Genomic DNA, 16,075 nt, shown 5'->3' with positions numbered 1-16,075 from the left:
GTGGGTCCCCCCTCCCATGGGCCCACCACCAGTGGGAGGGGCTAAAGAGGTTGGGTGTAGTGTGGGATGGGCAGTGGCCAAGGGAGGGGACCCTGACGGTCCGATCCTCGATTGCAGAAGCTAGATCTTGGGACGTGGAATGTCGTCTCTTTGGTGGGGAAGGAGTCGGTGTGTGAGGGTGAGAGGTTCTGGCTCATGGCTCTGGTTCTGGAACCAGTCTCTAGTCTCCTTGAGAGGGGCTGGACGTACTTCCACTCTGGAGCTGCCCAAGGTGAGAGGCACCGGGCAGGAGTGGGCAAACTTGTTGCCCCCCATCTTGGGGCCTGTACGTTGGGGTTTACCCCGGTGCCATCTCTGGCAAAACTTCAAACACGTTTCGGGGGAGGTGGGGGACATTGAGTCTGAGTGGACCATGTTCCGTGCCTCCATTGTCGAGGCAGCTTATCGGAGCTGCGGCCTCAAGGTTGTCGGTGCCTTTTTGGCCTGTGGGACTCCAGAAGCAGCTGATCGGTACCGGCAGGCGAAGCGACATGCGGCTCTGGTGGTCACTGAGGCAAAAACTCAGGCATGGGAGGAGTTTGGAGAGGACATGGAGAAAGACTGCCACATGGTTTCGAGGTGATTCTGGTCCACCATCCTGCGTCTCAGGAGGGGGAAGCAGTGCCGCCCCAACACTGTTTATAGTGGGGATAGTTTCCTGCTGACCTCGACTCGGGACGTTGTGGGCCGGTGGGCAGAATACTTCCAAGACCTCCTCAATCCCACCAACATGCCTTCCATTGAGGAAGCTGAGCCTGGGGACTCTGGGTTGGGCTCTCCAATCTCTGGGGACGAGGTCGCCGAGGTGGTCAAAAAGCTCTTCGGTGGCAGGGCCCCGGGGTGGCAGGGCCCCAGGGGTGGATGAGATCCGCCCGGAGTTCCTTAAGGCTCTGGATGTTGTAGGATTGTGTTGGGTTACACACAACTCTGCAATATTGCAAGGACATTGGAGGCAGACTGGGGTGGTGGTCCCCCTGTTCAAAAAGGGGGACCGGAGGGTGTGCTCCAATTACAGAGGGTCACACTCTTAAGCCTCCCTGGTAAGGTCTATTCAGGGGTCCTGGAGAGGAGGGTCTGTCGGATAGTCAAACCTCGGATTCAGGAAGAGCAGTGTGGTTCTGGTTCTGGAACACTGGACCAGCTCTACACCCTCAGCAGGGTCTTGGAGGGTTCTGGCAGTTCGCCCAACAGGTCTACATGTGTTTTGTGGACTTGGAGAAGGCGTTCGACCGTGTCCCTCAGGGGGCCTTGTGGGGGGTTCTCCGGTAGTATGGGGTACCGGGCCCTTTGATTCAGGCTGTCAGGTCCCCTGTATGAACAGTGTCCGAGTCTGGTCCGCATTGCCGGCAGTAAGTCGGGCTTGTTTCCGGTGAGAGTTGGACTCCACCAAGGCTGCCCTTTGTCACCGGTTCTGTTCAGTACTTTCATGGACAGAATCTCTGGACCAGCCGAGGTGTTGAGGGGATCTGTTTTGGTGGCCTTAGGATCGCATCTCTGCTTTCTGCGGATGATGTGGTCCTGTTGGCTTCATCAGGTCGTGATCTGCAGCTCTCGCTGGAGCGGTTCACGGCCAAGTGTGAAGCAGCCGGGATGAGGCTCAGTGCCTCCAAATCCGAGGCCATGGTCTTGAGCCGGAAAAGGGTAGAGTGCCTTCGCTGGGTCAGGGGGGTCGTCCTGCCTTAAGTGGAGGAGTTTAAGTATCTCAGGATCTTGTTCATGAATGAGGGAAGAAGGGAGCGGGAGATCGACAGGCGGATTGGTGCAGCATCTGCCGTGAAGTGGGCGCTCTCCCGGTCCGTCATGGTGAAGAAAGAGCTGAGCCAAAAAGCGAAGCTCTCGATTTACTGGTCGATCTACGTTCCCACCCTCATCTATGGTCATGAGCTTTGGGTCATGGCTGAAAGAACGAGGTCATGGATACAAGCGGGGAACGCCTTGGGATTCCCCCTGAGGAGTTGGAAGAAGTAGCTGGAGAGAGGGAAGTCTGGGCCTCCTTACTTAGGCTGCTGACCCCACGACCCGAACCCGGATGAAGCGGAAGAAAATGGATTGATGGAAACACATCCTGTCTGGTCTCGGATAAAGTTCACACCTGCAGGCATCGCCTCACCTATCTATAATCTGTATTGATTGTTACCACGACAACCTGAACATATTTGGACTCTTCTGGTTCTGAATTTAAACGGATCTCTGTCCCAGATGAGCCCAGGCAGGTCAATCTGGACCCAACCAGAACCGCAGACATCACTTGACAAGATCCTCCACTGCATCTCCATCACACAATCAAACTAACACAGTGGAGGTAAACATTGGCCCGGTTTCTCTGATTGTACTGGTACCGACCCATCAGACCGCTTGACACCGGGTTCCTGAGGAATCTGAGTGTTTCTAAGCTTGGTGAAACTGAAGTTGCTGAATGGAGACAGCTGCACTGCAAACATACCAATTAAACACACACACTGAGGAGTGCATGGTGATGATCAGCCTGATGCAGCTACATTATTCCCTTGCCTGTAATCTGCACCAAGCCGTCATTTAAAGGGACAGTACAGCATTTAGAGCAGCAGGAGCTCTGTGTGTGTGTGTGTGTGTGTGCGTGTGTGTGTGTGTGTGCGTGTGTGTGGAGGGGTGTTAACTGACTCCAAACAGCAGCTCAGAGACCCTTAATGCCCCCACCCTCGTCCCCTCATCAGTTAACAAAGCTGGGAGGTCAACCGGGGTCGATTCTCACTGGGCCCAAATGTGGGGGGAGCCTAATCATCAGAGAGCTGCTCTTCATCACCGGACTGACCTTGCCGAGTTTGTTACATGCTTCTGAAGAACCAACCGGACCCAGAGGATCCAGCCCGGTTCTGTAACTGGTCCGTTTATGTAACATCCCATAATCTACAGAAACACACGAGATGAGGCAGTTACTGTCTGTTGAGGTTGCCATGGCAATGTGTTCTGAACTGACCGATCCATGGTCCCCGGATCCAACATGGCTCTGTCCATGTTACCATGGGAACGGTTCCGGAGCCTGAAACGTTTTGATGCAAATGGTTCTTCAGAACTTCTTCAGTTCCTGATAATTGCCTGAGGGATCTAGTGGATCCAGAGCTTGACCTTTCACCTGACCAGACCATACCAGACCAGACCTGGACGAGACTCCAGGACTGGGTCCAAGTCCGGCCAGCAGGGGGCGCCACAACATCGTTTTACACAAGAATCATGATTCTCATTTAGTGCGATTCAGAATTAAATTTAAAAATATAAAACAAATCTGCTGGCTGTCGGTTGCCATCTTGTAAAGATGTAAGATGTTCTGGCATCGCCATGGAGACGGAACTGAGACATAAGCAGAAACAATCGCAACAACTACAAAACTGAAAGAGATTCAGTTTTGTATCTCTTTCAGATACAAAACTGAAAGAGATACTCATTGGACTCATTTGGTTTTTACCAATTTCCCAGGAAGACCGAGTCAGACATGAGCTTCACCGCATTAACAAACTGGAGACTGCTTTGTTAAAAGTCCAGTATCACATGGTGCCATTTTATAGCACAGTAGCTATGTTAGCTTCAATTGTTAGAAAAATGCTATGTATATCAAATATGACTTAAACATGCTGATTTATTGTCTTGACATTGGGCCTCTGTTTCTTTAAGAACTCCTGCCCATTCTGAAGCTCCGCCTCCGGGAAGTCATCCAACATGGCTCCTCTATTAACCCTTTAACATTTTTACCAGCGTTGCTCTGAGCAGCAGCTCCTTTAGTGAGCTCAGCTGTTTGCTAATTCCTGCTGGCTAGTATGAAGGAACTGAGTGGGGGAGGAGCTGTGGCTGAAGGCGGGGCTAGGGCCACTCAGGTATTTTAACAGCTGAATGGTTGCCATGGAGACTGGAGAGTTTGTCTTTGATGACATAATAAAACCAAGAAAACTTGAAACTTTGAAAAAGATGGTTCTGGTGTCGGTGGGGGTGGTTCTGGTGTCGGTGGGGGTGGTTCTGGTGTCGGTGGGGGTGGTTCTGGTGTCGGTTCTGGTGTTGGTGGGGATGGTTCTGGTGTCGGTTCTGGTGTTGGTGGGGATGGTTCTGGTGTCGGTTCTGGTGTCGGTGGGGGTGGTTCTGGTGTCGGTGGGGGTGGTTCTGGTGTCGGTGGGGGTGGTTCTGGTGTCGGTTCTGGTGTTGGTGGGGATGGTTCTGGTGTCGGTTCTGGTGTTGGTGGGGATGGTTCTGGTGTCGGTTCTGGTGTCGGTGGGGGTGGTTCTGGTGTCGGTGGGGGGGGTCTGGTGTCGGTGGGGATGGTTCTGGTGTCGGTGGTGGTGGTGGTTCTGGTGTCGGTGGGGATGGTTCTGGTGTCAGTGGAGGTGGTTCTGGTGTCGGTGGGGGTGGTTCTGGTGTCGGCGGAGGTGGTTCTGGTGTCGGTTCTGGTGTCGGTGGGGTGGTTCTGGTGTCGGTGGGGGTGGTTCTGCTGTCGGTTCTGGTGTCGGTGGGGGTGGTTCTGCTGTCGGTTCTGGTGTCGGTGGGGTGGTTCTGGTGTCGGTGGGGATGGTTCTGGTGTCGGTGGGGGCAGTTCTGGTGTCGGTTCTGGTGTCGGTGGGGTGGTTCTGGTGTCGGTGGGGTGGTTCTGGTGTCGGTGGGGGCGGTTCTGGTGTCGGTTCTGGTGTCGGTGGGGTGGTTCTGGTGTCGGTGGGGGTGGTTCTGGTGTCGGTGGGGGGGTTCTGGTGTCGGTGGGGGTGGTTCTGGTGTCGGTTCTGGTGTCGGTGGGGGGGTTCTGGTGTCGGTGGGGGTGGTTCTGGTGTCGGTTCTGGTGTCGGTGGGGGGGTTCTGGTGTCGGTGGGGGTGGTTCTGGTGTCGGTGGGGGGGTTCTGGTGTCGGTGGGGGTGGTTCTGGTGTCGGTGGGGGTGGTTCTGGTGTCGGTGGGGGTGGTTCTGGTGTCTGTGGGGGGGTTCTGGTGTCGGTTCTGGTGTCGGTGGGGGTGGTTCTGGTGTCGTTGGGGGTGGTTCTGGTGTCGGTGGGGGTGGTTCTGGTGTCGGTTCTGGTGTCGGTGGGGGTGGTTCTGGTGTCGGTGGGGGGGTTCTGGTGTCGGTGGGGGTGGTTCTGGTGTCGTTGGGGGTGGTTCTGGTGTCGGTGGGGGGTTCTGGTGTCGGTGGGGGTGGTTCTGGTGTCTTTGGGGTGGTTCTGGTGTCGGTGGGGGGGTTCTGGTGTCGGTGGGGGTGGTTCTGGTGTCGGTGGGGGTGGTTCTGGTGTCGGTTCTGGTGTCGGTGGGGGGGTTCTGGTGTCGGTGGGGGTGGTTCTGGTGTCGGTGGGGGTGGTTCTGGTGTCGGTGGGGGTGGTTCTGGTGTCTTTGGGGTGGTTCTGGTGTCGGTGGGGGTGGTTCTGGTGTCTTTGGGGTGGTTCTGGTGTCGGTGGGGGTGGTTCTGGTGTCGGTTCTGGTGTCGGTGGGGGGGTTCTGGTGTCGGTGGGGGTGGTTCTGGTGTCGGTGGGGGGGGTTCTGGTGTCGGTGGGGGTGGTTCTGGTGTCTTTGGGGTGGTTCTGGTGTCGGTGGGGGGGTTCTGGTGTCGGTGGGGGTGGTTCTGGTGTCGGTGGGGGTGGTTCTGGTGTCGGTTCTGGTGTCGGTGGGGGGGTTCTGGTGTCGGTGGGGGTGGTTCTGGTGTCGGTGGGGGTGGTTCTGGTGTCGGTGGGGGTGGTTCTGGTGTCGGTGGGGTGGTTCTGGTGTCGGTGGGGGCGGTTCTGGTGTCGGTTCTGGTGTCGGTGGGGTGGTTCTGGTGTCGGTGGGGGTGGTTCTGGTGTCGGTTCTGGTGTCGGTGGTTCTGGTGTCGGTTGGGGGGGTTCTGGTGTCGGTGGGGGTGGTTCTGGTGTCGGTGGGGGTGGTTCTGGTGTCGTTGGGGTGGTTCTGGTGTCGGTGGGGGTGGTTCTGGTGTCGGTGGGGGTGGTTCTGGTGTCGGTTCTGGTGTCGGTGGGGGTGGTTCTGGTGTCGGTGGGGGTGGTTCTGGTGTCTTTGGGGTGGTTCTGGTGTCGGTGGGGGTGGTTCTGGTGTCGGTGGGGGTGGTTCTGGTGTCGGTTCTGGTGTCGGTGGGGGTGGTTCTGGTGTCGGTGGGGGTGGTTCTGGTGTCGGTGGGGGGGTTCTGGTGTCGGTGGGGGGGTTCTGGTGTCGGTGGGGGTGGTTCTGGTGTCGGTTCTGGTGTCGGTGGGGGGGTTCTGGTGTCGGTGGGGGTGGTTCTGGTGTCGGTGGGGGTGGTTCTGGTGTCGGTTCTGGTGTCGGTGGGGGGGTTCTGGTGTCGGTGGTTCTGGTGTCGGTGGGGGGGTTCTGGTGTCGGTTCTGGTGTCGGTGGGGGTGGTTCTGGTGTCGGTTCTGGTGTCGGTGGGGGGGTTCTGGTGTCGGTGGTTCTGGTGTCGGTGGGGGGGTTCTGGTGTCGGTGGTTCTGGTGTCGGTGGGGGTGGTTCTGGTGTCGGTGGGGGTGGTTCTGGTGTCGGTGGGGTGGTTCTGGTGTCGGTGGGGGCGGTTCTGGTGTCGGTTCTGGTGTCGGTGGGGTGGTTCTGGTGTCGGTGGGGGTGGTTCTGGTGTCGGTTCTGGTGTCGGTGGTTCTGGTGTCGGTTGGGGGGGTTCTGGTGTCGGTGGGGGTGGTTCTGGTGTCGTTGGGGGTGGTTCTGGTGTCTTTGGGGTGGTTCTGGTGTCGGTGGGGGTGGTTCTGGTGTCGGTGGGGGTGGTTCTGGTGTCTTTGGGGTGGTTCTGGTGTCGGTGGGGGTGGTTCTGGTGTCTTTGGGGTGGTTCTGGTGTCGGTGGGGGTGGTTCTGGTGTCGTTGGGGGTGGTTCTGGTGTCTTTGGGGTCGTTCTGGTGTCGGTGGGGGTGGTTCTGGTGTCGGTGGGGGTGGTTCTGGTGTCTTTGGGGTGGTTCTGGTGTCGGTGGGGGTGGTTCTGGTGTCGGTGGGGGTGGTTCTGGTGTCGGTTCTGGTGTCGGTGGGGGTGGTTCTGGTGTCGGTGGGGGTGGTTCTGGTGTCGGTGGGGGTGGTTCTGGTGTCGGTGGGGGGGTTCTGGTGTCGGTGGGGGGGTTCTGGTGTCGGTGGGGGTGGTTCTGGTGTCGGTTCTGGTGTCGGTGGGGGGGTTCTGGTGTCGGTGGGGGTGGTTCTGGTGTCGGTGGGGGGGTTCTGGTGTCGGTGGTTCTGGTGTCGGTGGGGGGGTTCTGGTGTCGGTTCTGGTGTCGGTGGGGGTGGTTCTGGTGTCGGTTCTGGTGTCGGTGGGGGGGTTCTGGTGTCGGTGGTTCTGGTGTCGGTGGGGGGGTTCTGGTGTCGGTGGTTCTGGTGTCGGTGGGGGTGGTTCTGGTGTCGGTGGGGGTGGTTCTGGTGTCGGTGGGGGGGTTCTGGTGTCGGTGGGGGGGTTCTGGTGTCGGTGGGGGTGGTTCTGGTGTCGGTTCTGGTGTCGGTTCTGGTGTCGGTGGGGGGGTTCTGGTGTCGGTGGGGGTGGTTCTGGTGTCGGTTCTGGTGTCGGTGGGGGGGTTCTGGTGTCGGTGGTTCTGGTGTCGGTGGGGGGGTTCTGGTGTCGGTTCTGGTGTCGGTGGGGGTGGTTCTGGTGTCGGTTCTGGTGTCGGTGGTTCTGGTGTCGGTGGGGGGGTTCTGGTGTCGGTGGTTCTGGTGTCGGTGTCGGTGGTTCTGGTGTCGGTGGGGGTGGTTCTGGTGTCGGTGGGGGTGGTTCTGGTGTCGGTGTCGGTGGTTCTGGTGTCGGTGGGGGTGGTTCTGGTTCTGGTGTCGGTGGTTCTGGTGTCGGTGTCGGTGGTTCTGGTGTCGGTGGGGGTGGTTCTGGTGTCGGTGGGGGTGGTTCTGGTGTCGGTGGGGGTGGTTCTGGTGTCGGTGGGGGGGTTCTGGTGTCGGTGGTTCTGGTGTCGGTGGGGGGGTTCTGGTGTCGGTGGGGGTGGTTCTGGTGTCGGTGGGGGTGGTTCTGGTGTCGTTGGGGGGGTTCTGGTGTCGGTGGGGGTGGTTCTGGTGTCGGTGGGGGGGTTCTGGTGTCGGTGGTTCTGGTGTCGGTGGTTCTGGTGTCGGTGGGGGTGGTTCTGGTGTCGGTGGGGTGGTTCTGGTGTCGGTGGGGGTGGTTCTGGTGTCGGTGGGGGTGGTTCTGGTGTCGGTGGGGGTGGTTCTGGTGTCGTTGGGGGGGTTCTGGCTGTGTTCGGGTCAGGAAGTGAAGCAGCCGTCGGTACAGCGGCTCTTTGTCAGGAACTTCCTCCTTCACTGGGGGCAGCGGGACACAAAGACACAAAGAGATGCAGTGTCTCATGGGGACGGACCGTCCTGCTGGACAGAGGACGACTCACAGGATGCAAATCACTGCCGAGACTTTCCAACCGGGTCAGAACCTCACCGGAAAACAAAGGACCAGAACTGGACCTGGTCCCGGTCTGGTTCTGATCTGTTACTGTCTGAGTCTCTGATGATCCTCAGTTTAAATACAAAGTTCACAGAAAAGCTGGAAGAGGTTCTGGGACCAGAACTGATCCAGAACCTTATCGGATCCGGTTCTGGATCTGATCCGGTTAAACTCTCCACTCCTTTCTCCAGGTGAGGGAACAGGAAGTAGAATCGTTCGTCTGTTTGTTCACCGTTCATTAACTCTGTGTCATCAAAGCTTCAATGTGTTCTGATAAGACCCGTCCAGAACCGGTCCAGAACTAGAGACAGCTGCTGAGGGTCCGCTGGGAGCGTTTGAGAGAAACCAGCTACTTTATGGATTATTAATATCTCCTCTAGCTAAAGCACACTCTGGGTGTGTGTGTGTGTGTGTGATCTGACACGCAGGGGGAGGGTGTGTGTGTATGAGGGTGTGTGAGTGTGTGTGTGCGTGTCTGTGGGGGTGTGTGTGAGCGTGTGTGTTGGGGGGAATTTTAGGAATGGGGGTGGGCGACTTTAAGAATAGGGGGGGGGCTCAGCAGTTGGTTCAGATCAAGGACGCTTTATTCACACTCCACTCGACTGAGGTGGGTGTGTGTGTGTGTGTGTGTGTGTGTGTTTAATCGGCGTGAAGACCCCACCCTAATCTACCCCCCCTCCCTCTACCTGGCTCTCGTCTTTGTGAGTTTTCCTCTCAGAAACACACAGAGCGGGTCTGGTTCTGCAGAATCGAACCGGTTTTGATCCAGAGGATCAGCTAGTGATTGAACTCCAGAAAATTTGAGAGAAAATGGCACTCGTCATATCTGAAGGAGTCCTACTTAACTTGGAAAAACAATCTGCTGCTTGTTCATGTTGAACGAGAAATCAGTCTCACACTCCAGGTGACTGATGGAGTTCCTCGGGTCTCTGTCCTTAGAACAGTTCTTTTTACTATATTGCTGGGTTTCAGATGACGTAGCACTGACACCACCCAATGCAGACGGAGGGCAGGAAGTAAATGCAGCCCATTTATTTCTGTTGATCCAGCATCAAAATGCCTAAAGTCTCAGTCCTTTACGGTTGCTCCAACCGCTCTAACAGAGAGAAAGATAAACGTTATTTTCGTGTTTCTAAGGTAGTTGGTCACAAGGGAGTTAATTTTAAAAAACTTACCGATAAAAGAGGAGAAAAGTGGATCAACAATCTACAGCTAAAAGCAGGAGGTGCAGAAATTAACAATGCCAGAGTTTGCAGCGCCACTTTCTAACAGGTAACGATCGAATCGTTTAAATTGTATTTTCAGATGTTTTATTGGAGAGTTACTTAGAAAGGCAAACAGTCATATGTAAGGTAAGATATTTTTATTCGGTAGCCTGGTTGTCCGCAGAGCGCTAATGTTGTTAGCAGCTAGCTCAGTGCCGAGTCACGGACAGAAAATGTTTATTCAGTGGGACTTTCATGCTTAAAAAATAATAATAAAATATAAAAAGCTAAATAAATAAATTATAACCTACCCAGCAATACTTCGTGTCCAGACACGAACTCGGGGTTTCTGTAGATCGCTGCTAATCGTTGACCTACATTGGACCTGAATCCTACAGCGACTCAACATTAACGTACAACTCCAGCATCACTTTGGGTTTACAGAAGCTAAATAAATGATTTACCGGGAGATTCAAGCTCATAAAATAGCATGTGTTAGTTCGATGTTAGCCATAGCATCGTTAACATAGACTAATTACTTAAAATAGCACAACTCGCTACTCACCCGGCAGAAACAAGTTGACAGCCATTTAATGCTGCTTTTGATCCGAAATGCTTGACCCAACTTGAAACTAAATGATTGATTCTTCAGGCTTTTGAAAGCTTTCTTCTGGCTCGTAGTATAACATGAGGTCTGCAGCTCCAGGTAGCTAGGGCTACACTGAGTAGCTACTCATTGTGATCAACTTTGCTTTGTTTTGAACCGGAGAAATCCCCTTCCGGTGTTCTGTCAGATCAGAATACTTTGTCAGATAGTCGTACGCTTAGCTCAGACATGTATACGCTGTCATTTCCATATGATTTTATTTAATCAGCAACATAGAATCATGACATAGATCATCATACACTTTGTTATGAACAGCTGTATGGCATCCTGACTTAGCGGTTAAATAAGTAAGTTAATGAGTTTTACACGGTGTGTTGTAGTTGACTGCAGCCGCAGCCAGACCTGCTTTAAATACACTTTGAAACCACGATAACGCATCTACATCTATCTAGTTATCATATTATATGATATTATAAACAATTTAATGACTTATTTTCGTCATAATTTGTTGCCTCTGCTGAACTGACAACTCCACTGACGGTCGGACTTCTTAATGCTCATGCGCGGGCATGTTTACTAACTGCATGTATGCTGTCCTGACAGCGTATGGCTATCTGATAGAACAACGGCTCTCAGCGACACTCCAGTCCTATCTAATAAGTAAAGAGACGAGCAGATTAATCGTACTGTACCTGAATGTCACATCACTATATTGCAGACTTTTGGACACAGCGTTGTCCCATATATACGACAAGTCAGTCTACACCTCCGCACAATAATTCAGGCAGTGAGTGACTTTTTTCCATCACAATGCTTATGTGTCTCTGTACAGCTAACTTTGCTAGCATCATGTCAACGTAGCTTACCTTCTTTGAGCTACTTTTCTAAGTGACGAAAAAAGTTAGACGTTGTCCCCATCGTCTGTGAAAGCGAAGCGCTGCTGAGTTAGCTGTAGAAACCACGACAACGCATGTATATCTATCTAGTTATCATATCATATTATATTATATTATATTATATTATATTATATTATATTATAAACAATTTAATGACTTATTTTCGTCATAACTTGTTGCGTATGCTGAACTGACAACTCCACTGACGGTCGGACTTCTTAATGCGCATGCGCGGGCATGCGTACTAACTGCATGTATGCTATCCTGACAGTGTATGGCTATCTGACAGAACAGCGGCTCTCCATCTGAGCGTGTGCTACCAATCAGACAGCATGGGATAAATGTTCACTGTTAAGTTTTTGATACTCCGTTGTCTCTCTAGATTACAGGCATGATGACATAAAACCTGGATTACTTTAAATGTTGTTTTAAATTCTGGCCAAACAGAAGTTGTTGTTTTTGGACCAGAACCTGTTAATCCGTCACTCTGGATGGGATTAAATTGGCCTCCAGTGATAAAGTGAAAAACCTCTGTATTATTTTTGACCATAATAAACACGTTTCTAAGATTTCCTTCTCTGACATCATAAACATCCTGCATTTGTTACTTCAGTGCTGGACTGGAAGTCTTTACTATGAGGAAGTCCAAACCTGTCTGGATCAGCAGGATGAGGCGTTCCTGATCCCTCCGGACTAATTGTTCTGGAAGGTCCGATTCAGTGGTTCTGACAGGACGAGGTTCCCACTGACAGCTTGTTCCTCTGACTTCAGATGGTTTTAAACACCAAACACATTGAGAGGATTAATCTGGATTATGGAGGATTTCCAGACCTCCAGAGGACCACCCACAATCTTCAGCACACAGGTTCTGGTTCTCTTCAAACAGAGGTTCTGCTTTGGTTCTGTTCAGGTTACCCATCTGGTTCTGTTCTGTTTCTGTTGCTCTCTGCAGAGGTTCTGTTGCAGTTCTGATGGCTCTAGACGTGAATCAAACACTGGAGAAGGACGGTTCCATCTCACTTCCTTCACTGATGAACCAGTGGAACCAACCAGAACCGAGCGGGTCCAAAGGGCCGATCCAAAAACAATACCACCACAGAACCTCCTGCTTCACACCAGTACTGCAGCTAGCGTTTATTTTACTCTTTAGTTATTCTGACAATCAGATAAAAACTTAGAAATACATTAAAGATCCAAATAAACTATTGAATTCCTTTTTAAAGAAAAACTAAATATTTCATTGACTAAAATACAATTACAGGATTCCAATAGTGAATGTTTTATCATTCACTATGATGCGTCTCTACCTACAAGACATACTATTTTTCTGGATTAACTGATCAATAACTGGATGGAAAAGGTGATTAATAGCAGATTTATTTCCAGGATGTGAACCAGGTAAACAAAGAAACTTTTTTTTATCTTAAATCCAAAATGTTTATATTTTTTGTTCAAGTTTGGTTCCATTATTTCATGTTGTTCTTTCCACAAATCACCTTTTTAACATCTGTATTCTCCAGTTAATCAATCACTGAATTAGTTACTGATTATTTCAATAATCGATTAATATTTTCAGTTCACCACAACAACAACATCTCCACCTGCCTTAACAAGAGCTCCCTCAGTGCTTCCCATCTCTCCGGAAGAACAACAAGACACACCTGAGCACATCAGTTCAGGCTCCTTCGTTCACCCACACACACTCACACACTCACACACACACTCCTGAGAGTCAGTCTTCTGCTCAGATCTGCAGCTTCAGGCTGAGGGTCCCTGAGGAATCAAACTAGCAACTCTTTCATCTGCAGGAAGAGATGAGGCGTGCACACACACACACACACACACACACACACACACTCTCACACACACACACACACACACACACACACACAGAGACTGCAGCTCCGATCCTCCAGCCGACCCGGACTGGGACCTCTGGGTCTAGCTCAGATCATGTTGCATCATAAAGACATGAACTCTTCATCACTCTGAACTCAAATAACCATCAGAACCTTCAGAACCATCTGTCCATCCAGTCTGGTTCTGACCCGATTGCCAAGCTCAGACTGGTGTTAGTGGTTTGAGTCCAGTAGGGTAGAAGCAGCAAGTTACAGCACATTAGCAGAATTGGTGTGCGTGTGTGGATTAGAGGTGATTAGACACAAACAGTAATCTGAATTTGAATCTGGACCCAGACTAAATCCTTCAGATTAGGTTCAGTTTAATCTTCATCTCTCTGATGATGATGATGTCACAGCTTCAGACAGGTCACGTGACCCTCTTCCTGACCTCAGCAGTTTCTCTTTTTGCTGCCCTGCACCTCATCTCCCAGGCTGCTGGTCCTCACCTTTACCCCCAGCTCACAACAGCCAATCAGCTGCCTGCTTGGTCAGAGTGGGCGTGGCTTAGTCATGTAAACATGTTCTGATATTGGGTGTTTAAGTTCAGCCATCAGCCCAGATTTCAGGCCTAGCTGCCTGATAATCACATTATAAACATATCGCCATGGCAACATTCAGCAGCAGCATCGCCATCCCATAATCTGCAGCGTCTCTTCATCTTAGGGTTCATCGTTCCCTCCAGATCTGTTCAGTCCACTTCAGTCTGACTCCAGTTCATTTGCTTGGAAAGTCTGGTTCAGTTGGTATGAATGCTAAGCTAACTCCGGTCCTCCAAACCTCAGTCTGGGTTCGGTTGAAGTGAACTCTGGTTCTGTTTGCATGTGAACACCAAGCAGACCACTGACCGCTCCAAAAGCAGGAAGTGGACTATAGCGCAGGGCCTTCTGGGTAAATACAACAAAAGCTAAGGAGTTAGCCTAGCAATAGCAGCAGAAATGGGTCCTGGTCTTTAGTCTAAAGAGAAATCCTCCAACCGCTAAAATCTTCCATCTTGTTTCCATTTGGTGAAGAAGGAAGTTGCTCTCGGTGGCTTCAGTGGTTCTTGGTGCAGCGCCCCCACAGGCCAGGAGGGGAACAGGTTGGTTTGACTCAGAGCAGAGAAAGAGAGAACCACAGCAGCTGGAGGTGGAGCAGATGATGGAGTTCTGGTTCCAGTAGAACCGGGTCGACTGGACCATCAGGAGGGAAACAGACTGAAAGTTCTGACTTTAACTTCTCGGACCAGTAAGGTCCAGACCGGGTATAAAACTGGACCGGATTGTTCTGTCCAGGCTGCTGGACCTCAGCTGTGGATCCAGGTTCCTCTCCTGGAACGGATCGAACCAGAACCATCCAAATGTTATTTTCCTCAAGATCATTTTAAATATTTTAGATTTCTTCAAAATTTGGATCATTTTTAATGTTTCTGTTCTCTGTGGCTTCTACCTGTGGAATAATTAACTCAGCTCCTTTGTTTCTTATTAACTGCTATGTTAGTAAATTAACTGGTTAACCATCTTACAGAGCTAGTTAATGAAAAAATGAATGCATTACTAAGCCAGAGTGGTAACTAACCAGGTTGGTTCGTTAGCAGAGTAACTAATTAGAATCAGAGAAACTGATCAGAGCAGGTTAGTTACTCTGATTCTACTGGGTTTATTTAACTGGATCTAAATTCGGTTCTGTAATTCCATTAGAAATAATTACCGGTAGATTCATCAGAACTCTATTTGGTCGAAGTGGTTCTGAATGGCTTGCGTTTTAAAAGTTCTGTTCTGATGTGGTTCTTTGTGAGTAACCAGAACTCTCCAGTAGGTTCCGGATCAGAACCGCAGCAACTAGGACAGTTTGGACCGAACCGATGGTGACAGAGGGGCCCCTGAGGCTACAGAGGAAGACAGCAGTTTGTGTGTGTGTGTGTGTGTGTGTGTGTGTGTGTGTGTGTGTGTGTGTGTGTGTTTACAGTCACAGGGTCACGTGATGTAAAGTTGTTTTATGAAACATCAGCAGGTGACTCGGAACCGAGTCCAGATCAGTACACAGCCTCTGTTCAGCTGACTGCGCGTTCATGCAAGAGCGTTCGTGCACATGTGCGCGTGTTCGTGGGTATCTCTGTTTGTCCGTGCGTGTGTGCGCGTGTCTGTGCCTGTGTTGGAATGTAAGTTATTCCACTGCAGGCTGAACCGAGAAGAGCCCAGCTGAGCCGAACCGGGACTGGTCGGCATCTTCCAACAGAACCCCGCTGAGAGAAGACAGGCTGACATCAAAACTCCGAACCAAACCGAACCGCAGGTTCTGGTTCTTCACCCCTCAGTTCAAAGACCAGACTCTGTTCAAAACCCATTCACTTTAAAACTCGCTGCTCTCAGCTGAATTCAGCAGGCAGGCACACTAAAACCAGCAGGGACGGAACCGGAAAATGGTACCAGAGGGATATTTCAGAGCCGAATCACAGAACACCCCCTCTAGAACCGGCTCCTTTCAGAACCGGTCCTTTTATCAACAACATTAATGGAGAAAAGCAGAAAAACGGAAAAGTATCAGATTCCTGAAGTGAGTCTGGCGCGCTTCCGTCAGACACGCCTGGCTCGCGCGCTCCTTCATGCAGCTCGAGACAACTTGGATCCAGCAGAACCGAATCTTACTCACCTGGACCAAGAGGTCTGTTTCGGATCCTGCTGAGTCCCAAAAGCCAGAGAAAAGTTGCGGTGAGCCAGAGATAACCGAGCAGAACCCAGGCGGGACCAGGAGCTCCGAGATCCGAACAACAGGTCTGGCTGAGACCCCGCCCCGCTGAGCGGAGACCGGGCGGCGCCGGCCGGGCGACCCGCTTACACCCCGCCTCATGGAGCAGCAGGTATCGGTCCGGCCCGGACCCACAGGGAGTTTCTGGAGCCCGGCAGGTTCTGGAATCATGTCGGGTCTGAGGTAGCACCAGGTCCAGAACCAGGACCAGATCAGGATGAGAACCAGATTAGAACCGGGTCAAAACTTTCTCTCCAGAACCTCATCCATCAGCATCAACATCTCCATCACAGAATTCAGCATCCAGGTGAAAACATACCTGAGCTGACGTCATCAAACGTTCTGACCACGTGACTCTGACT

At 52.0% G+C, this 16,075-nt stretch overlaps 1 protein-coding gene across 2 annotated transcripts in view; it reads right to left on the bottom strand.

Moving 5' to 3' along the window:
- Window positions 1-15,959, bottom strand: part of plxnb3 (plexin B3) — a 49,712-nt gene extending 33,753 nt beyond the window's left edge. The window contains exon 1 of one of the 2 annotated variants that reach the window (XM_088003098.1): window positions 15,618-15,959. The gene's annotated coding sequence lies outside the window, so the exon portion shown is untranslated. The remainder of the gene's footprint in view (window positions 1-15,617) is intronic. The other variant, XM_088003099.1, reaches the window with a different exon arrangement.
- Between the last annotated feature and the right edge of the window lie 116 nt (window positions 15,960-16,075).

This window comes from Poecilia mexicana, unplaced genomic scaffold, assembly GCF_051168715.1.
Source record: "Poecilia mexicana isolate PSO_F unplaced genomic scaffold, ASM5116871v1 scaffold_23, whole genome shotgun sequence".
NCBI lineage: Eukaryota > Metazoa > Chordata > Actinopteri > Cyprinodontiformes > Poeciliidae > Poecilia > Poecilia mexicana.
Note: the sequence above shows the minus strand (reverse complement) of the source record. Positions and strands in the feature narration are given on the sequence as shown.